The 23,530-nt window shown below is 46.7% G+C and overlaps 1 protein-coding gene across 4 annotated transcripts in view; it reads right to left on the reverse strand.

Moving 5' to 3' along the window:
• SPRED3 (sprouty related EVH1 domain containing 3) overlaps positions 1-21,875 on the reverse strand; it is a 39,681-nt gene extending 17,806 nt beyond the window's left edge. Inside the window, exon 1 of one of the 4 annotated variants that reach the window (XM_083455646.1) lies at positions 21,820-21,875. The gene's annotated coding sequence lies outside the window, so the exon portion shown is untranslated. The other 3 variants (XM_083455647.1, XM_083455648.1, XM_083455649.1) reach the window with 3 other exon arrangements.
• Positions 21,876-23,530: the final 1,655 nt, after the last annotated feature.

A 23,530-nucleotide genomic window follows, 5' to 3' on the forward strand; every position in this document is an offset into this window, starting at 1 on the left:
TCAGTGTCCTTCTTGAACTGTGGTGCCCAGAACTGGACACAGTACTCCAGGTGAGGTCTGACCAGAGCAGAATACAGTATCTTCCCTTCAACAAATGAAACTGATTTGTAAAAATGTTACATGGGGCGGGGGGAGAAATACAAGAGAGAGACATTGCACACACTTTTGTAAATCAATAAAATCTTTAATAAAAATAAAAAGAGTGTCGTGTTTTTAGATCATGGGTAGGCAAACTAAGGCCTGGGGGCGGGATCCGGCACAATCGCCTTCTCAATCCGGCCTGCGGACAGTCCAGGAATCAGTGTGTTTTTACACAAGTAGAATGTGTCCCTTTCTTTAAAACGCATCTCTGGGTTATTTGTGGGGCTTAGGAATTCGTTCATTCCCCCCCAAAAAAAATATACTCTGGCCCCCCACAAGGCCAGGGGACAGTGGACCGCCCCCCTGCTGAAAAAATTGCTGACCCCTGTTTTAGATGATTCAAAATGCCTGAAGTAAGTGTTTGCAACCGTGAGAATGGCCCTGCAATGTAGGTCAGAGTCAGGCCCCCTCCAAGCTGCATGTCATGAGGAGGAACCATGAAGATGAGAGTTTGGCTCGCGTTGATGTACAGAATCAGGCCACAAAGTGTGCTGAATGCAAAGGCAGAATTTGCATTAGGCACTTTGTAGCTCAGCTTCTGAGAAAAGCAATGACAAACCTAGACAGCATCTTAAAAAGCAGAGACATCACCTTGCCAACAAAGGTCCGTATAGTTAAAGCCATGGTTTTCCCAGTAGTGATGTATGGAAGTGAGAGCTGGACCATAAAGTAGGCTGCTCGCCAAAGAATGGATGCTTTTGAATTATGGTGCTGGAGGAGACTCTTGAGAGTCCCATGGACTGCAAGAAGAACAAACCTCTCAATTCTGAAGGAAATCAGCCCTGAGTGCTCACTGGAAGGACAGATCCTGAAGCTGAGGCTCCAAGACTTTGGCCACCTCATGAGAAGATAAGACTCTCTGGGAAAAAACCCTGATGTTGGGAAAATTGAGAGCACAAGGAGAAGCGGACGCCAGAGGACGAGATGGTTGGACAGCGTTCTCGAAGCTACCAGCATGAGTTTGACCAAACTGCGGGAGGCAGGGGAAGACAGGAGTGCCTGGCATGCTCTGGTCCAGCAGGTCACGAAGAGTCGGACACGAGTAAACGATTAAACAACAACAAAGCTCAGCTTCCGCTCGGCCATTGTGCACCTCTCAGGACATCCGCTCTGACTGACGGCTGGTCCTCATGGCCAGAGATCAGGGATGGGGAAATTCTACAGTCCGGCTCAAATCCTCAACCCGGGTATATATATTCTTTTTGAAAAAAAACACGTTTAATCATTTTTTCGATACAAACATCAACCGCAAAGGACACATACAACAAAAACCATAATAACAATAACACAATTTGACAATTCAGATTTGAATACACTGATATACCTACGACTACACCTTTTTAAACAATATTTTCCCACCTCTCTCCCCTCCCCCCACTTCCCACCTCTATCCGCCTTATCGCTTAAATATTCACTCCAGATTTCTTCCTATTTATCCATTCTTAATTTGAGTCGACATGCAATTCGTTTGTATGTAGCTAACCTGTCCGTATTATCAATCCATGTGCTCGATGGAATCTTTTTGCAGCTCTTCCAATTCATCAAAACAAGTTTTTTTGCTTCTAATATAGCACGGTACATCCATTTTTTTGGACCCCTTGAAATCTCCCACGTTTCCGGAATATAATTTAGAATTAAATTCAGTTCCCCTAAATAACAATTTATTTTTATTGCTCTTGCTATAAATATCCTCACCTCGCACCAAAATAATCTAATCATCGAGCAGTTAATCAACATATATACTAAGTTCGCATATATTCTTGCGCATTCTTTCAGACTTTCTGCTACTCTACCGTTCACCTGTATTGTGGGTCTAATCACCACAACAAACACCCTGGAAGGAGCATTTATTCATTCCACAAAGCAGTTTACCCAAAGGAGCGAAACAAGGACATTAACAGTAAAAACAACGATCTCAAACGTTTAAAAATAATAATTAAAATGGACGATAAGCCTGTAATGCTTTGAAAGAAAATATGATGAAAATGATGTATAGCTGGTATATTTTGTTGTTTAGTCGTGTCCGACTCTTCGTGACCCCCTGGACCAGAGCATGCCAGGCACTGTCTTCCACTGCCTCCCGCAGTTTGGTCAAACTCATGCTGGTAGCTTCGAGAACATTGTCCCACCATCTCGTCTTCGAGAACATTGTCCCACCATCTCGTCATCAGGGTCTTTTCCAGGGAGTCTTCTCTTCTCATGAGGTGGCCAAAGTCTTGGAGCCTCAGCTTCAGGATCTGTCCTTCCAGTGAGCACTCAGGGCTGATTTCCTTCAGAATGGATAGGTCTGATCTTCTTGCAGTCCATGGGCCTCTCAAGAGTCTCCTCCAGCACCAGAATTCAAAAGCATCCATTCTTCAGCGATCAGCCTTCTTGATGGTCCAGCTCTCAATTCCATACATCACTACTGGGAAAACCATAGCTTTAACCCTACGGACCTTTGTTGGCAAGGTGATGTCTCTGATTTTTAAGCTGGTATATTACACCAGTGAAATTAGCTAAAATGTATAAGACAATAAATGTTGGAAATGTAAAGAAAAAGAAGGAACATTTTATCATATGTGGTGGGAACGTAAAAAAGTAAAGAACTTCTGGGAAATGATATATAATGAGATGAAAAAGATGTTGAAATATACATTTTTTAAAAAACCAGTATAGGTGAGGACATTAATAGGCAAGATGTTACCGTAAATTGTTTTTATATGCAACAACTGCAGCAAGAGTATTGTTAGCCCAGAAATGGAAATAAGAAGAAATTCCGACAAAAGAAGAATGGCAGATGAAATTAATGAACTATGCAGAATTGGACAAAATGACAGGAAGGATTCGAAACCTGCGGGACCAGAGATTTACAGAAGATTGGAAGAAGTATATGAATTATTTGAAGAGCAACTTTAATCAACAAATTACGCTAGGACTACAAGAAGTTTTGTAAGGAGAAATATACGAAGTGTTGCAAAGTAGAAAAAGATAGAGATATTGGTTATGAGTTTGAAATGTAACAGGGAAGATAAGAAATGCATGCCGAGAGATTAGATTGTAAAATTTTCAGACAGGATTGCTGGAAGTCAAAAATTTGAATAAGATGTAGAAGTATGTTTAATTACTGTTGAAAATGATATATTAAAATAAAACTAATAAAAAATTATATATATACAAAGCGGTTTACCCAAAGGAGAGAAACAAGGCCATTACCAGTAAAAACAACGATTTCAAACGTTTGAAAATAGTAATTAAAATGGGCGATAACCTGCAACCCTGATGAAAACACATGTCAAGTTTCTACCTTGTCCGGATAGGCGAAAATATTTTTGAGCTGGCACCGAAAAGCGTGCAGTGGATGTGCCAGCCTGATCGTAGAATGATAGGATTGTAGAGTAGGAAGGGACCCCTTGTGGTCATCTAGTCCAACCCCCTGCGAGGCAGGAATCTCAGGTAAAGCATCCATGACAGGTGGCCATCCAACGTCTGCTTAAAAACCTCCAAGGAAGGAGCATCCACAACCTCCCACCTTCCACTATTGAACAGCTGATACTGTCAGAAGGTTCTCCCTGATGTTTAGTCCTAATCTCCTTCAAGCCTTGGGTTCGAGTCCTACCCTCCAGAGCAGGAGAAAACAAGCTTGCTCCCTCCTTCTTCTTTTTTTTTTTTTTTTTTTGAATTTGCATTTTATTGATTTGTTAACATTCTTATATTACATCGGTAAACTTTATCATATTACAGTGGTACCTCAGGTTAAGTACTTAATTCGTCTAGTGTCACTTAATCCAAGCAAAGGTCTGTCAACTACAGTGGTACCTCGGGTTAAGTTCTTAATTCGTTCCAGAGGTCCGTTCTCAACCTGAAACTGTTCTTAACCTGAAGCACCACTTTAGCTAATGGGGCTTTCCGCTGCTGCTGCTGCCGTGCCACCGGAGCACGATTTCTGTTCTCAACCTGAAGCAAAGTTCTTAACCTGAGGCACTATTTCTGGGTTAGGGGAGTCTGTAACCTGAAGCGTATGTAACCTGAGGTACCACTGTAATATAATTTCCAACATGTATACAGTGGTACCTCGGGTTACATACGCTTCAGGTTACAGACTCTGCTAACCCAGAAATATTACCTCAGCTTAAGAACTTTGCTTCAGGATGAGAACAGAAATCGTGCTCCGGCGGCGCAGCAGCAGCGGAAAGCCCCATTAGCTAAAGTGGTGCTTCAGGTTAAGAACAGTTTCAGGTTAAGAATGGACCTCCGGAACGAATTAAGTGCTTAACCTGAGGTACAACTGTACCAAAATTAAATAAAAAAATTTATATACCTAGAACAAAAAAAGAAATAAAAAAAAGAAAGAACAAAGAGAGGAAACAAAATTTCCCCCAAAAATCATATTCATACCAACACACTAGACTTCCTGTCTATCCCGTTGTATATTCCTTTTTAACAAATGAATGTACTCTTATTATTGTATATTTCTTTACATTTTCTCTAATACGTTCCTATATCAATATGTGCTCTTAAGTCTTATTTCTCATCTCAGTCTCACTCCAACGGCAATCAAATGCTAGCATAGATAGTGAACCTTTACTGTATAGCTTGCTCCCTCTTCCATGTTGACAGCCCTTCAGATATTTGAAAATGGCTCTCTTATCTCCTCTCTGTCTCCTCTTTTCCAGGCTAAACATACCCAGCTCCTTCAACCGTTCCTCATCAGGCTTGCACTACAAAACATCAGCTGTGGGCTGATGGGAGTTGTCATTCAAAACATTCAGAGGGCGCCAAGTTGGCAAAGCCTGGCCTAATAACTTCCCGGGGTCTAAGCCAGGGGTAGACAACCTAAGGCCCGGGGGCCACATCCAGCCCAATCGCCTTCTAAATCTGGCCCGTCGACTGTCCGGGAATTAGCATGTTTTTACATGAGTAGAATGTGTCCTTTTATTTAAAATGAATCTCTGGGTTATTTGTGGGGCCCGCCTGGTGTTTTTACGATACGATAATCTTTATTGTCATTGTCCCTTACAGAACAACGAAATTGAAAAATCTACATTCAAAACCCAACAAGCCTGCTATCCCAGCTATCCCAACCTGGTTAGCCCCTAAAAACTCTGATGCCCCATTTTTAAATACAATATACAGTCATACCTCGGGTTGAATGTGCTTCGGGATGAGTGCGTTCGAGTTGCGCTCCACGGCAACCTGGAAGTAACGGAGCACGTTACTTCTGGGTTTTGCCACTTGCGCAAATGCTCAAAATGACATCACGCGCATGCGCAGAGGCGGCAAAAAGCGATGTGTGAGTGCGCAGACGTGCCGTCGCTAGTTACGTTTGCTTCTACATGCAAATAGGGCTCCGGAACGGATCCCGTTCGCATCTAGAGGTACCACTGTACTCCCATACAGACCCCTTACAATGTGTTTAAAACCAAAATCGCATTTGGGTAGAAACTTATTCTCAGGCAGCTAGTCCTAGTCTTTATAACCCTGTACCTTCTTCCAGACACAGGTGGCGCTGTGGGTTAAACACAGAGCCTAGGACTTGCCGATCAGAAGGTCAGCGGTTCGAATCCTCGCGACGGGGTGAGCTCCCGTTGTTCGGTCCCTGCTCCTGCCATCCTAGCAGTTCGAAAGCACATCAAAGTGCAAGTAGATAAATAGGTACCACTCCAGCGGGAAGGTAAACAGTGTTTCCGTGTGCTGCTCTGGTTCGCCAGAAGCGGCTTGGTCATGCTGGCTACATGACCCGGAAGCTGTACACCGGCTCCCTCGGCCAATAAAGCGAGATGAGCGCCGCAACCCCAGAGTCGGCCACAACTGGACCTAATGTTCAGGGGTCCCTTTACCTTACCTTCTTCCAGAAAGCAATCATTTCCGGGGTGCGCACTATCCTGCACTATCTCTGCAGCTTTCTTATGGCACTCTCAATTTTACATGAGTAGAATGTGTGCTTTTATTTAAAATGCATCTCTGAGTTATTTGTGGGGCACAGGAATTCATTCATCCCCCCCCCCCCCAAAAAAATATATTTCGGTCCACCACATGGTCTGAGGGACAGTGGACTGGACCACAGCTGAAAAAGGTTGCTGACCGCTGGTCTAAGCCATCACCTGCTCCCTGACCTCTTTTTTTTAACGTATCTGGAGAAGGCAGGACTTGAACCTGGGACGTTCTGCATGTCAAGCAGGTGTCGCGCTTGTGTCTTGGCCGAATGTTAGCAAAAGGCAGCTGGCTTTAGATGTGCCCCCATCACAGTCACGGGAACAGCAGCCTCAGCTGCCGAGCGTTATGCAAACTCTGATCTAATCTGATTCTTATAGCAAGCAGATGTTTTTTTCGGTACCTTGTTCGCAAAGTTAATCATTAAATTGCCTGTGGGTGGGGCAGGTTGGGGGTGGGGGTGGGGGAGATGTCGCCTTGACTAGAAGGAAAAGGAGGCGGACGCTGGTTTCGATCTTGTGCAAAGAGGCCTCTGGGTGCAGCCGCTGCGCAGCACATCCAGAGACGTCCTTGATAAGACAGTGTAAGCAAAAAAATAAAAAGGGGAGAGATACGAGGGTGGAAAACCAGTTGAATATGTGCAATAGCATAAATAAAGGAGGCAGGCAGATGCAGAACACTGAGAGCTCCTGTAGGCAGGCAAACCTTCAGACGACTGTTTATTCAGCGTTCGTCCTCATCTGCTTGCACAAGGCTTGCACAGTGGTTGAAATGTACACCTGTTCGTGCCCTGAAGATGTGGCATTCAACACTTTGAACACAGGTGAAGATGTCCGTGCCGGGTTTTTGCAAGGGTCTTAAAAAATGTGGCATCATTACGATTTATTAAATTTAATTGTCGCATTTTTTGCCACGGCAACTCAAAGCGACTTACAATATTTTAAACGAACACATACATACGTTAAACCCAGCATTTTTTAAAAAAAAAAAACCTAATCTAAAAGAGAATTCTGTTTATTAAAAAGTAGATTGAAACACCCTACTTCCAGCAAAAGGCCACAGATAATTAAAAGCAAAAGTCCTGATGGGAAAAAAGAATAAAGCTTTTTCCCGGCACCCAAAGATACGTAATTATTATTTTTAACACTGACTTATTGATCGCTTTCTGAACCACCGTCTCACGGCGAAATAATTAAAAACAGTTCAAAACACAGAAACAAACAAATAACATTGATGACAGGGCTGAAGCCCTTAGAAGAGGATCTTTGGGGTCAAGAACTGTTTATCCAGCTGTGGGGAAGCAAACATCTTTGGCTGCTTCCAGGAAGAGCCAGCAAAAACGGACGTCTGCTGTTTCTCCTCAACAGGGATGGTATTCCACAGGGCGGGGGCCGCCACACTAAAAGCCCTGCTCCGAGTTGCTGAGTTTTTTGGGACTTGCCGCAGAGACTGTGCTGCAGACCATAGATATCTGCTGGTTGATACAGGGTACCGTATTTTTTGCTCTATAAGACTCACTTTTTCCCTCCTAAAAAGTAAGGGCAAATGTGTGTGCGTCTTATGGAGCGAATGCAGGCTGCGCAGCTATCCCAGAAGCCAGAACAGCAAGAGGGATCGCTGCTTTCACTGCGCAGCGATCCCTCTTGCTGTTCTGGCTTCTGAGATTCAGAATATATATTTTTTCTTGTTTTCCTCCTCCAAAAACTAGGTGCGTCTTGTGGTCTGGTGCGTCTTATAGAGCGAAAAATACGGTGATTTGGTTCCGAATTGCACAGGGACTCACGTTAGTAACAACATATACAGGATGTTATATGCCGGAGGCAGTTTGCTCCCCCCCCGGCAAACAACCTAAACACTGCGTTCTGCACCAGCGGAAGCCTCCGGACAGACCCCAAGGACAGCCCCAGAGAGAGCGCATAGAAGTAATCCAACCATGAGTTCCATTCCTATCTTGTTTTCCTATCCCCACCTTATGTGGAGTATGGCACAGAGTTTTGTAAAAGCATCATCTAGTCAGTGTTGAGGTACTGGCCTTCGTACAGTAGGGTGTGTCCTTTCAGGGGGGTGTCTTAAATTTTTTAAGGGTCTTAAAAATATGCTTTGGGGTGGGAGGAATTCAAACCCCCCTTCTATTTTGTGACTGGACAACATTTTGCTTCAAAAGTCTACATCTGGTGAAGAGGCATATAAGCTGTTTTCAGAAAAGCAAAGCGTTTTAATTTTACCTTCTGCAAAATGCCAGGTAATGCTAAATAACGACAAGATATAACAGAATTGCAAGCACTTGGCAACCACGTTTTAACTTTGCACACATTTTTGACTTGCCAGGCAAAAGCAAATCGTATTCATTTCACCAAACGATCTTTTGAATTCCCAAGTCACGTCGCAACTTTTTAGCATGTCTCCCCCCCCCCCACACACACTTTGGGAATTTGAAAGCTGAAAAATTCAATGTGCACTGCTCCCTACAGTCACACTACCAAAAAAAAGCCGCCGCCCCCCCCCCTGGCAAAAAATTGTGACTTTATTCTGCAAATCCAGAAAAGGAGACATGTGGCCACCCCAGAACTTTCTGGAATCCCAACTCCCAGGCAGCAGGACCAAAGGCCAGGGATGATGACCAGCCACATTATCCATTGAAACAGTTAAAACATTATTATTTAAAACATCCCAGAAAACAATTAAATTCAGCAGTGAGTTAAAGACCAGAGCCAGTGTGGTGTAGTGGTTAAGAGCAGTAGACTCGTAATCTGGGGAACCGGGTTCGCGTCTCCGCTCCTCCACATGCAGCTGCTGGGTGACCTTGGGCCAGTCACACTTCTCTGAAGTCTCTCAGCCCCACTCACCTCACAGAGTGTTTGTTGTGGGGGAGGACGGGAAAGGAGAATGTTAGCCGCTTTGAGACTCCTGAAGGGGAGTGAAAGGCAGGATATCAAATCCAAACTATTCTTCTTCTTCTACCAAGTGAAAAGACCTACGCGACTGGGTAAAGGTAAAGGGACCCTGACCATTAGGTCCAGTCGTGGCCGACTCTGGGGTTGCGGCACTCATCTCGCTTTATTGGCTTCTGGGTCATGTGGCCAGCATAACTAAGCCATTTCTGGCGAACCAGAGCAGCGCACAGAAACGCCATTTACCTTCCCGCCGGAGTGGTACCTATTTATCTACTTGCACTTTGACGTGCTTTCGAACTGCTAGGTGGGCAGGAGCAGGGACTGAGCAACGGGAGCTCGCCCCGTCGCGGGGATTCGAACCACCAACATTCTGATCGGCAAGCCCTAGGCTCTGTGGTTTAACCCACAGCGCCACCCGTGTCTGGGTAGGCTTGCGTAAACAGACATGTTTTTAGCAGGCAGGAAGAAAGGCTGCAGCAAAGAAGTCTGCCTGCTGTTCATCGGCAGGGAGTTCAAAGCGTGCGCACTAAAAATAGATACACAAACATGGACACATGCCAAGGCCCGTCCAACCCAGCCGGAGCACAGGTTGCCAACTTCCAGCGTGGCGGTGCTCTTGTGCAGCTCCCACTCATCTTAAAGCATCCTGCTTGGAAGGGCTACCTGGTGGTGGATCAGGCCCTTGATTAGGATGCTGTTCAGTTTGTATCTAGGGCTGGCAAAGCAGGTGCCCTTTTGCAAAGCATCTACGTTCCGGCAACACAATGGCATGGCGCCCAAGGACTCTGGTACAGTGGTACCTCTGGTTACGTACTTAATTCGTTCCGGAGGTCGGTTCTTAACCTGAAACTGTTCTTAACCTGAAGCACCACTTTAGCTAATGGGGCCTCCTGCTGCCGCCGCGTCACCTGAGCATGATTTCTGTTCTCATCCTGAGGTAAAGTTCTTAACCCAAGGTACTATTTCTGGGTTAGCGGAGTCTGTAACCTGAAGCGTCTGTAACCTGAAGCGTCTGTAACCCGAGGTACCACTGTACTTGATTTCTCCGTGGCTTCAACTCGGCTGCTCTGCAGCGCCACCCCTGCAGGTGGTCGAACAGGGACGCTGCAGCTTCCAGGCCTGCAGGGAACAGGTAACACAAGGAGCCACCTGTGTACCCTTTAAAAAGCTGCTGCCTCTGGTCTGGACCCTTAGCAGGAGGATTAAAGTGGGTCTCTGTCAGTCCAAATACCTGGTCCTCTGCTTGTTAACACCCCCCCCCCCTTGGGCCACCTTCAAAATGTTCTACCTGCTTCTGCACAACACAACCTGAGTCTCTTGCCCACCTGTGATTGCTACTGATGAGGATCAGAGCCCAGAGAAAAACGGCTTTCCCAGGCAGGGCCATTTTGACATCCTCCTTGGCTCACGGACGACGACAACAAAACACTGGAGACAGCACACTGGGTTGAAACATCTATGGCTTGCCTCAGCTCCCCAGGAACATCTATCTGAGAATGCAATTTCTCCAAAAACCTAAGACTGGAGAAAGTGCATCAGGGACTTCTAGAAAATAATGGCCCCAGGAACTTCTGGCTGACCCCTGCCGGGAGCAGAACACTGGGTTTGATGGTGTTTTGGCTCCGCAAGGCCATTTCTAACAACCTTTCAACCAATTTAAGCCTGGTGTACGGCTTCTGCAGGTGGCGCTGTGGGTTAAACCACAGAGCCTAGGGCTTGCCGATCAGAATGTTGGCGGTTCGAATCCCCGCGACGGGGTGAGCTCCCGTTGCTCGGTCCCTGCTCCTGCCCACCTAGCAGTTCGAAAGCACGTCAAAGGAGAAAGGTTGTTTTCTGCTGCTCCAGAGAAGCAGACACGGAGCAATGGATCCAAACTACAAGAAAGAAGATTCCACCTAAACATTAGGAAGAACTTCCTGACAGTAAGAGCTGTTTGACAGTGGAATTTGCTGCCAAGGAGTGTGGTGGAGTCTCCTCCTTTGGAGGTCTTTAAGCAGAGGCTTGACAACCATATGTCAGGAGTGCTCTGATGGTGTTTCCTGCTTGGCAGGGGGTTGGACTCGATGGCCCTTGTGGTCTCTTCCAACTCTATGATTCTATGATTCTATGAAAGTGCAAGTAGATAGATAGGTACCACTCCAGCGGGAAGGTAAACAGCGTTTCCGTGCACTGCTCTGGTTTGCCAGAAGCGGCTTAGTCATGCTGGCCACATGACCCGGAAGCTGTATGCCGGCTCCCTTGGCCAATAAAGCGAGATGAGTGCCTCAACCCCACAGTCGGCCACAACTGGACCTAATGGTCAGGGGTCCCTTTACCTTTTTACAGCTTCTGCAACGGGGTGTCTGTGGATCAAAAAGCAACCCTGAGGAGATCCAGTCCTAAGAGGCGAGATCCAGTCCTAAGAGGCTAGTCCTCAGGAATGTGGCAGGCTGGCTCCGCACAGCAGTGTTCCTAAACCAGCCTCCATCCTGGGCTGAAAGCACGTGTCATTCGCAGACAGCAAAATGTGCAATCGGGAAACGGCTGCGTTCAGATTTATTCCACGTCGGAAAAGTCAGCCGCCCTGCAGAAGTGGTCCTCACCTGTTTGGGAGGCCGAGAATAAATATTTCTCTGAAAAGCATCATCTGCAGACCCCAGACAGCAAGCGTGGCAAATTCCTGGTGCTACGGCCGTGCGCCGGACTCAAGAGCAGTTTTGGAGTAATTCTGCACCAGCCGACGAATCGGTTCCAAAGGGGGGGGGGCTGGCAGGTTCCACCGCCCACCCCTAAAAAGCCCTAACCTGCCACCATCACGCGAATCAAAACCTGGAGCCGCCCATGGATGAGTCACCCAAATTTTAGTCGATCAAAGACAGCCACGTACCACCCGAACCTCGACAGAAATGCTCTTTTCGAAATACTGAAGGAAACAGGAGAAAGAGAGAGAGAGAAAAAATGTAGAGTTTGATAAACAGAAGAAAACGGCTCGCCGTTAGAAGGAAAGGCCAGCTTAAGGGGCGAGGGACGACATTTTCCATTAAAGCAACGCTTTTGAATGGACATACAGCCTCAGTAACCATATATGCGTGGCTTTCAATTTACAGGTCCCTTCGCACAAATAATCAGCCGAAGTTGCCCCTTTTTAACACAAACACACACTCCATGGTCACTACACAAAGTAGTTACCAAAGCTTGCCGTCTGGCCAGGTGCCCAGCAAAGGCTTCTCCATCCCTAAACCCTCTTTTAAATTAATTTTTGATTTCTCTTATTTATTTTTATTTATTTTTTAAAGTCAAGGTGCCCCTCTGCACACCCAGTTGTCTCCCCTGACATCTTCACCCCTCCCCGCTCATCACAACCTGCGAAACAATTTTCTTGTGCAGATTTGAAATTCTCCCCCCCCCCACTAATTTCTGTGCACTAAAGTGTATTGAGCCACATTTTTAAAGGGGTGCCACATATTCATTCTCCATCTCTCTCTCTCTGATGAAAAGAACAGCCCAGCTTACTGGAAGAGGAAGCTTGCATGTATGGTAAACAGATTTAAAATACACCCCTGCGCAGATCACGAAGGCTGCTGCCTGCAGCGATAGCAAGGAACAATGCATTAAGAGGCAGAACGCGAAGGAGGGACGAGGAGGCAACTTGCCGCCTTTCTTCTGCTTCAGTGTAACGGCAGCAAGGAGCAGACTTCTGTTAAGAGGCCTGGCAGGAAGGCTTAAGGGGGTAGAAGGCTGAATCGCCAGGCTCGGAAGTTCTCGGAAGAACAGGACGCTGCACCTCTATAGCAAAAGAGTAGCAGCTTTTTGCTAGATGCTGAGCATCTTAGTTCCCAGAGGTTGGGGTTGTTGTTTTTTTAAATTAAGAAACAAGGGGCTAGTCCTTATGAGCGCTTGACAAAGACGTCGGGTAAGGAAAGGAAGCGAGGCTAGTTTCTGTCAAAGAATGACACAAAATGCAAAAAAAGGCATATGGTATGCATATTTTTACCGGCACAGGGTAAACAGGGAGGTGTACTGAGGCTTTTGAGAGCTTTTTTTTTGGGGGGGGGGAGATTATAAGCACCTTCCACAAACACACGACCTAAACCACTCATCGCATTTGACCCACTGCAACAGATATTTGTCATTTCTCCACAATCCCCTCCCCCAAATCAGTCGACCTTCCAGTTCCAGATAAGAATATAACCAATTTATTCCAGCTGCAAGATTAGGGGTGTCACTGCACATTGACTCCAATATATTTTCTATGGAGGGTTTTTTGGGGGGGATTGGCTCCATGGCCTGTGGTTCAGGAAATTGAAACCCGAACTTCCTTTAAACCTGAGCAGCCAAGGCAGGTGTGTGGTTTTTTTGGGGGGCAGGCAATTTCGACCCGATCCATCCTTCATTCTCAAACCTTTACATATTTCTGAAGCGTCACAGGACGTTCCTGGAAGCGGTTTTTGTGCCGGAGTCAATTTTAGGGTGCAAAGGTACACGAGACACCAGAGAAAGTTTTGTGATTTAAAAGCCAATACCCAACAGCCTTCTGATTTAGCCGCCTCGAGGTGCAGAGGCTGGGTTGTACCTACGCAACACCGCACAGTTTTGAGCATCATGGCTGCCTCCAAAGAAGGCCAATGACTGTAGCTTAGCAAGGATCCCTTGTGCTAAGATAAAATGAAATAAATCTCTCTCTCGCACACAATTACAGTCCTAGAGGGAAGAGACTGACTATGAAACCCGCAAGGGGTGTATATACACCACACTGAGCTGCAAAACCCAGGATTCACAAGCCGTTGTTTTCCTTGGTGCTGTGTACAACGCTTACCCAGTTGAACTGCGGACCGGCCGACTCTGTGACAGGCCGTCGTCACCTGCCCCTTTCTTGGGGAGTCCACAAACTGTTGCCACATCAAGCACCTCACCCACACCCCCTCTGGAAATTACCGTATTTTTCGCTCTATAAGATGCACCAGACCACAAGACGCACCTAGTTTTGGAGGAGGAAAACAAGAAAAAAAATATTCTGAATCTCAGAAGCCAGAACAGCAAGAGGGACCGCTGCGCAGCGAAAGCAGTGATCCCTCTTGCTGTTCTGGCTTCTGGGATAGCTGCGCAGCCTGCATTCACACCATAAGATGCACACACATTTCCCCTTACTTTTTAGGAGGGAAAAGGTGAGCCTTATAGAGCAAAAAATATGGTACATCTCTGTGGCTCAGCCGTCCTCTAAAAGAGAATTGGGCAAATTTGGGGAGTACAGGGCTATTGAAGGCTACTAGCCACAATGGCTTAAGAACGGCAGAATTTTAGAGTTGGAAGAGGGCACAAATGTCATCTAGTCCAACCCACTGCAATGTGGGAATCTTTTGCCCAATGTCCGGGCTCAAACCCACAACCCCGATATCCACCACTGAGTCGGAGATGCTTCAGAATACCAGTGTCTGGAAGGTGGGTGAAGAGTGTTTTTGCGCTCTAAACCCACTGGTGGGTTTCCCCACAGGCAATAGGTTGGCCACTGTGAGAACAGGACACCCGCCTGGTGAGGCCACGGGCCTGATCCCGCTGGGCCCTTCCTACGTTCTTAATAATAATATTTTATTCTTTATACCCCGCCCATCTGGCTGAGTTTCCCCAGCCACTCTGGACGGCTTCCAATCGAGTGTTAAAAACAAGACAGCATTAAATATTAAAAACTTCCCTAAACAGGGCTGCCTTCAGATGTCTTTTAAAGATAAGATAGCTGCTTATTTCCTTGACGTCTGGTGGGAGGGCGTTCCACAGGGCGGGTGCCACCACCGAGAAGGCCCTCTGCCTGGTTCCCTGTAACCTCACTTCTCGCAGGGAGGGAACCGCCAGAAGGACCTCAGTGTCAGGGCTGAACGATGGGGGTGGAGACGCTCCTTCAGGGATACTGGGCCGAGGCCGTTTAGGGCTTTAAAGGTCAGCACCAACACTTTGAATTGTGCTCAGAAAGGTACTGGGAGCCAATGTAGGTCTTTCAAGTGTTATGCAGTCTCGGTGGCTGCTCCCAGTCACCAGTCTGGCTGCCGCATTCTGGATTATTAGCAGTTTCTGGGTCACCTTCAAAGGTAGCCCCACATAGAGCACATTGCAGTAGTCCAAGCGGGAGATAACCAGAGCATGCACCACTCTGGCGAGACAGTCTGTGGACAGGTAGGGTCTCAGCCTGCGTTCCAGATGGAGCTGGTAAACAGCTGCCCTGGACACAGAATTGACTTGCGCCACCATGGGCAGCTGTGAGTCCAAAATGACTCCCAGGCTGCGTCCCTGGTCCTTCAGGGGCACAGTTGCCCCATTCAGGACCAGGGAGTCCCACACACCAGCCCGCCCCCGTCCACAGTACCTCTGTCTTGTCAGGATTTAACCTCAGTCTGTTAGCCGCCATCTATCCTCCAACCGCCTCCAGGCACTCACACAGGCACTCTTCACAGTCCTAAGGAAGTCAGATTAGTCTCAACCAGAGCCAGGGCCTTTTCAGTGATGGCTCCAGCCTGGTGGAACGCTCTGTCTCATGAGACCAGGGCCCTGCAGGATCTGATTTCTTTCCACAGGGCCTGTAAGACAGAGTTGTTCCGCCTGGCCTTTGGCTTGGAATCAACTTGATTCCCCTCTTTCTTTTTTCCTTTCTCCACCTGTGAAGAGGCTGCATCTTAATGTTTTAATGTCGTATTTTAATCTTGTTTTTTAAGTTGTATTTTAATCAATTTATTTTTATTATTGGTTGTTAGCCGCCCTGAGCCCGGTCTTGGCTGGGGAGGGCGGGGTATAAATAAAATTTACTATTATTATTATTATTATTATTATTATTAAGAACCTAAGATGAGCCCTGCTGGATGAGGCCAGAGGCCCTTATAGCCCAGTGTCCTGTTCTCACAGCTGCCAACCAGATGCCCCAACGGGAACCCTGGAAGGAAGACCTGAGTGCGAGAGCATCCTTCCCACTTGCGAACGTGTGCAGAGAAAGGCAACCAAAGTGATCAAGGGTCTAGAAGCCAAGCCTGATGAGGAATAGTCGAAGGAGCTGGGTATGGTGAGCCTGGAAAAGAGGAGACTGAGAGGAGACAGGATAGGTAAAGGTAAAGGGACCCCTGACCGTTAGGTCCAGTCGTGGCCGACTCTGGGGTTGCGGCGCTCATCTCGCATTCTTGGCCGAGGGAGCCGGCATACAGCTTCCGGGCATGACTAAGCCACTTCTGGCAAACCAGAGCAGTGCACGGAAACGCCGTTTACCTTCCTGCCAGAGCGGTACCTATTTATCTACTTGCACTTGACATGCTTTCAAACTGCTAGGTTGGCAGGAGCAGGGACCGAGCAACGAGAGCTCACCCCGTCGCGGGGATTCGAACCACCGACCTTCTGATCGGCAAGGCCTAGGCTCTGTGGTTGAACCCACAGTGCCACCTGCGTCCCCCAGGAGACAGGATAGCTGCCTTCAAATATCTCAAAGGCTGTCAACATGGAAGAGGGAACAAGCTTGTATTCTCCTGCTCTGATGGGTAGAAACCATAGCTGTCAACTTTCAGATTTGAAAATGAGGGATCAGCAGCCTCACTTGTCCCGGGGACAGTCTACGGGATATCTAACAATCTGGGAGAGCAGCGGGAAACAGCGCTGGAATAAGGGAATTTCCCGCAAAAAAAGGGAAGGTTGACAGCTATGGTAGGAACCAAAACAACGGCTTCAACTTGCAAGAAAGGAGATTCTGAGTAAACACCAGGAAGAATTTTCTGACAGTGAAGACGGTGGAACAGACTCCCACAAGAGGCTGTGGACTCTCCTTCCCTGGAGGTTTCTAAGCAGAGGTTGGATGGCCATCTGTCATGGATGCCTTAGCTGAGATTCCTACATTGCAGAGGGATGGACTAGATGACTCGTGGGGTCCCTTCGAACCCCATAATTTGATGATTCCCAGCAACTGGGATTCAGAGGCATACTGCCTCTGACGTTGGAAGGACACAGCGATCGTGGCAAGTTGCCTAATCCTATTTTAAAGCCATCCAGGCTTCTTGCTTTAGTCCAAGGACCCAAACCTGGTGCCCTCCAGCTCAAGTGGTAGAGCAGGAGACTCTGGACCTTAGGATCATGGGTTCGAGCCCCACGTGGGGCCGCATTGCAGGGGGTTGGACTACTCTACAAGTCTACTGCTGATCGCCCAAGAATGGATGCTTTCGAATTCTGGTGCTGGAGGAGACTCTTGAGAGTCCCATGGACTGCAAGAAGATCAAACCTCTCCATTCTGAAGGAAACCAGCCCTGAGTGCTCACTGGAAGGACAGATCCTGAAGCTGAGGCTCCAGTACTTTGGCCACCTCATGAGAAGAGAAGACTCCCTGGAAAAGACCCTGATGCTGGGAAAGATGGAGGGTACAAGGAGAAAGGGACGACAGAGGACGAGATGGTTGGACAGTGTTCTCGAAGCTACCAGCATGAGTTTGACCAAACTGCGGGAGGCAGTGGAAGACAGGAGTGCCTGGCGTGCTCTGGTCCAGGGGGTCACGAAGAGTCGGACATGACTAAACGACTAAACAACAACAACAACACGTCTATGATTCAATGAAGTAGTTGGATTTCAGTTGCCCTCGGCCCCAGGCAACCCGGTCCATTGTCAGAGACGATGGAAATTAAAAGTCAAATTATATTGGGAGGCTCATATTCTCTAGCTTTATTCCATGGCTCCCCTACAACATTCGCTGGCTTACGTGTTGTTTTCTTGACCACATACAAGACGAGTCCCCAGTGGGCTTCAGTCGTCAAAGAACTAGGCCCGCAAGGAAGTTCACGGATGCAAATCTCAAACTGCACCTCTTGTTAAAAAGAAAAAAAGGGGGGGGGAGAGGAGGGCAGCATTTTAGAAAAGTCAACGCCGGGTTTCAAAGCACCTTTCTCCCCACCGGAGGAGAGGCTTTTAAAAGCAGGGTTTACGTGCCCTGCAAATTAGAACTCATTTTATCCTGCGTCACTGGGGCTGCGATCGCTTCGCCATCGTACCCATTTCACAGGTGGGGAAAAGGCAGGGTTGCTGCCTGGCGGAAGCAAACCTTTGCTGATTAATGGATTAAACTCGTGCAATCAATGAATGGAATCTGCGTGAACCTGCCTGCAAATAAAACAGATCAGGTTTTTGTTTTGCTTTTAAGGCATGTGCTGCTTTTAGATAAGTCATGTTCTTTCCATGTCTGTGCAGACACCATCTTAGAACAGGCATTTCCTCTTGCGTGAGTCAGAGAAAACGGGCTTTATGTTCCCTCCATGTTTTTCCTATGCCATCCATGTTGCATCGAGCTGCATGTATTCAGTTTTTTGTTTTTTTTTAAAAAAACGATTATGAGGCCCAATTAAACCAGGAATATTTTTTTAAAAAAAGGAACCAACTAGTTTTAATCGTTTTTTCCCCTCCAACCAATGGATCGACCAAATGTTGCACAGTCCAAGGAAATGCGAAGGGAGGACCAGCCAAGGTTACGCAATGAGTCAGCATTGCAAAAGCTAAGGTCATGTCTACATTGCAAACACAAGGGCCAGTTCTGTACCATTTTAACCATCATGGCTCCCCTGCTAAGAATCTTGGGAATCTGGGAACGATCAGTCGGCAAAGGAGCCAGGATTTCTAAGACACCCCTAGGCCCAGTCACAAGGAATGGCAGAATGTCCCTTGCGACAAAAGATCCGACTCGGAATCCAGTTTAAAGTCAGTTGTGTAGACTTCCTCCAAGAATCCTGAAACCAACACAAGCTCTTCCCAAAACTAGACAACGACACCAGGACTCAAGACTGAATTTGCCTCCGGTTCCCAGCCTGACTCCGACCATTAAGCCGTATTCCAAACCTGCGTTCAAAACCGACTCGAGAAACCTGGTAACCTGATGGCTCTAAACATTTCTTGCAGGGAGAAAAAGAAACACAAAACCTTTTTTCTTTTGCAAAATGCTTCACTGCAAAAGAAAGCCCCTTCTCATCCTTTGCCGAAGCAAAACCTACCAACTTTTTTATTGCGGGGGACAAAAATGATGGAAATTTGGGCGCAGGAAAATAGACGGGTGAGAAAGCAACACCTCGATTCTTCCCTTCCACACTCCATATCGTGTTTCCGCCTTTAATGGCACAAAGAGGGGTTTGCATTGTAGGTTGAAGGGGGGGGGGGAGAGATAAGAAAGGTGAAAGGAATAAATAACCCAGGATCAACACTGTGCCATATAGGAAAATTCCCCCCACCCCAATTCCTCCACTTCTATCACCAAGAATCTGTAGCACAGCTGTCCAGGATAAGGGAAGAGATTTATTTTCTATCGAAAAAAAATTGGGGGGAGGGTGTCATTGCAATGAAAGTCAAAGACAGAAATATCAGATCCTCACTGCATATAATATAATGTATATATACCTCTCTCTCTCTCACACTCTCTCTCTCTCTCTCTCTCTCACACACACACAGTGTTTTCAACATACAGGTGACATCACAATGCGTTGCCATGGAAAACGACATTAAGTATTACAAGATCAAAGATGTTGAGGCAAAGTAGAGAGATGTATTCCTTGGGTTTTTTTTATGTGGCAAGGGGAAGAAATGAAGAAAAACAGAGGAATTGTCTATTTATTTGTGCGTTTTTCTTAACTGACTTTTTTTTTGAAAAAACTGAAGCATACACAATCCCCCTTTCACGAAAAAATGCACAAAACCAGTGCAAATTCCCCATTTTCCAGCGCAACACATCCCCCCTTCTTTCCCACAATGTTCTAATAGCCCCCCCTTTTTTTGTTTTCCAATAGGAAGGTGGGGGAAAAATGTGAATATATTTCATACAAAGTTTTGTGGGGTCTTTAAAAAAAAAACAAATCCTAAACACGTCCAGTTGGAATAAGGACAAATTCAGAGAAAAAAACGACACCATTATTATGAAAAAGGGGGGGGGAGGAAAAAAATTATATGCTCTCCTCTCGCCCCAACACACAAAAACACACAGCATGCCATGAAATAAATTTGATGCAAGCACATCCCTTTCTGGCCTTGGCGTAAGCAAAAAATTTATTCTAGTGGGGGGTAGAAAATAAATCCTAATCTATTCTCCCCCTCCCCTGCAGCCACGAATTAACACGCACATCTTGCAGCCCCCTCTGTATGAATCAACCCCCCCCATTTATAATCACATATTTGAAAGAAAATGTATGCATACGGCTAATTTCCTTTTACGACAAATATACAGAGATTTCCACCCCCTCCCTCCACCAGGCAAGGAAGCTTATACTGTACAGTTCACATTTCAAATACATACTTCCAGTTTCAAACCTGATTGCAGAATTGCAGTCTGTTGTTGGTGCATATATTGAAGGAATAATAAAAAATAAATAAAATAAAATCGTGCCCTCCCCACCCCCACCCCTCCCAAGCCAGATGTATGTTCTAGGCTGTCAACAATTTTTTCTGGAGAGCTGCAGACCCGACCACCTCTCCTGTTTCTCAGCCCCCTACCCCTATCTGACAGCGCTAGGAACGGGAGGGCTTAAGGAAAGGTACGCGTCTCTATGGCCCGGCCGCCTATTCCTTCAGCCCATCTCAATGGAAACCCTGGGCTGGATTTTTGTGAATGGAGGGTCACATGACCTAGACTCGGTTCTTTGTCCCTGTTTCTTGAATAAACAACAGGTGAACAGAGGGAAATTAATACATGTATAACAGACATATGGATTTTTTTTTTGTATCAAACTGTAAGGAGGAAAAATAACAGAGAGACAAGGGAAATCTCGTTTCTAACCCCCCCCCCCCGCGCCACTCCTATAACACCTCCAGGGCTGTAAAAAAAACGCAAAAAAAATCTCAACAACACCCAGAAGCAATCCCAGATCCTTCCACTATGACACAGCCGGCTAAAAAGCCCCCCCTCCCTTGTAGCCCCCCTCCCCACGCATCCAAAACTGACAGGCAAGATGAGAAGCCCACCGCCATGAATCTTCTAGATCCGCACCCTGCCTTTTTATGAATGAATCCAGATGCAAATGGCTTCGATTCACAAACAAATAGACCCCCCACCCTCTTTTTTTCCGGTGGGATTGAATCCCATTCATAAAAAAAAGAGAGAGACCCACCTTCGTCGTCTGAAGAAAACGAAGGACTCATTGAAAAAAACCAAACCCCAAACCCACCACGTATATAGATGGAAGAATATCCTTTTTTAAAAGAAGGAAAACACAGCTAAAGCTACCAAGCACCCGTTGTTGTTTTTAAATAAAAAAAGCAGAGATAAAAAAGATTGATAAAATCACCACCCCGCCGCTACCCTGGCAAAAAGGTTTTAAGAATATACAGATTTTTTTTTATGAATGGGGGTGATGTTTTCTTATCTTTCCCATCCACCTCTTCCATTGCTCAGCAAAGGTGGGGGGCTGTTAAAGCAACCCACGACATGCCCCCCCCTTGTGATTTCTAAATACACATATTCATATAATCGTATATTTGAAAAAAGCGAAATATTTAAAGAGGCAGGGGGAAAGATATATAAATATATATATATATAGCAGAAGAATGACTCACTGTGAATCGATGGCCGTTACAGCACGTTAGCTTCGCATATTCACGTTGATGGGACTGACTCTCTGTCCTCCTCCTCCCCCCCCCCACGCCCTCCCCCATCAATTAGAATTTCATATGCAAGCCCAGATATATGCATATATATGCATAGGTTGCAATTTATCATCATACAGAGGATGACAAATTAGCAGCCATCTTCCACCCAGCTAGGACAAATTAGCATCGTTTCTAACAATTCCCCCCCCCCTCTATTTTCCCCTACCCACCTCTGCCTACTGTCCTCCCCCCTCCTCCCCAATCCATCTCGCCTCCTTCCTCCCTGCAGCTGTTAAGAATTGCCTGGTCCAAGGCTGATACTAACCAAAACCTGGGTGCAAGGACTGTGTGTCTCTTACACCGATGGTGAAGGCCAGGAGCTGGGGGTGGGGGCGGGAAGGGGGGGGGACAGAATCCAAAGATGAGAAAGGAAGAAGTAGACAGCGGTTTCCACCTGGTCCTAATGCCCTGGAATAATCTGAGAAGAGATCAAAAGGCGGGGGGGGGGGGGAGAGAGAGAGAAAGGAAAATGTGAAAGAAATGTTCTTCGCCCAATCATCTGTCCCTGGGGGGGGGGGGGGTAAGGAAGGGCTTCACTTTGTCCTCAATGGGAGATGTGCAAGAGAAAGGTTTGTGGCTGGCTGAATGTCAAAGCACACCTAAGTGGAAAGAGAAAACTTTGTTGTTGTTCGTTTCTGATATATTCGTCTATCTCATGGGTTTGAGCAAACTGCAGGAGGCAGTGGAAGACAGGAGTGCCTGGTGTGCTCTGGTCCAGGGGGTCACAAAGAGCCGGACACGACTAAACGACTAAACAACAACAACAATCTCAGCGGTCAGCAAACTTTTTCAGCAGACCTTGTGGGGGGCCGGACTATATTTTGAAAAATAATAATGAACAAATTCCTGTGCCCCACAAATAACCCAGAGATGCATTTTTAATAAAAGGACACATTCTACTCATATAAAAACACGCTGGTTCCCGGACCGTCCGCAGGCTGGATTTAGAAGGTGATTGAGACAGATCCGGTCCTTGGGCCTTAGTTTGCCTTGTTGTTGTTGTTTAGTCGTTTAGTCGTGTCCGACTCTTTGTGACCCCATGGACCAGAGCACACCAGGCACTCCTGTCTTCCACTGCCTCCCACAGTTTGGTCAAACTCATGCTGGTAGCTTTGAGAACACTATCCAACCATCTTATCCTCTGTCGTCCCCTTCTCCTTGTGCCCTCCATCTTTCCCAACATCAGGGTCTTTTCCAGGGAGTCTTCTCTTCACATGAGGTGGCCAAAGTATTGGAGCCTCAGCTTCAGGATCTGTCCTTCCAGGGAGCACTCAGGGCTGATTTCCTTCAGAATGGAGAGGTTTGATCTTCTTGCAGTCCATGGGACTCTCCAGAGTCTCCTCCAGCACCAGAATTCAAAAGCATCCATTCTTCGGCCATCAGCCTTCTTTATGGTCCAGCTCTCACTTCCATACATCACTACTGGGGAAACCATGGCTTTAACTATACGGACCTTTGTTGGCAAGGTGATGGTCTATCTGTGCTTGCTGACCGGCAAGCACAGATCATCTGTTTCTGGGGTAACACAGGACAGAAGGCTGGCTACAGCTTTAGACACGCAATGTTGTGTGTAGATTTCTAGATCTGTATGAACGAGGTGTGTGTGTGTGTGTGTGTGTGTGTGTGTAAAAGCATTCGCCAACCTGGTTCCCTCCAGATGTTTGAGGCTACAACTTCCATCCGCCTCAGCCAACATAGTGTGGGAGTTGGCAAATGCTGGTATAGGAAGGAAGGAAGGAAGGAAGGAAGGAAGGAAGGAAGGAAGACAAGCCCTGTTGGAAGAGGCCAATGGCCCACCTAGCTCAAGCACTGTGTTCTCACAGTGGCCAACCAGATGCCTGCAGGAAACCCGAAATCAGGATTCGAACCCAAGACCCCTCTCTCCTCCTGTGGTTTGCAGCACCTGGGATTCAGCCACCTTGGCCAGTAGCCATAAATAGCCCTCTCCTCCATGAATCTTTTTTTTTTTTACCATA

The sequence above is a fragment of the Podarcis tiliguerta genome, assembly GCF_965153285.1.
Source record: "Podarcis tiliguerta genome assembly, chromosome: 8".
Taxonomy (NCBI): domain Eukaryota; kingdom Metazoa; phylum Chordata; class Lepidosauria; order Squamata; family Lacertidae; genus Podarcis; species Podarcis tiliguerta.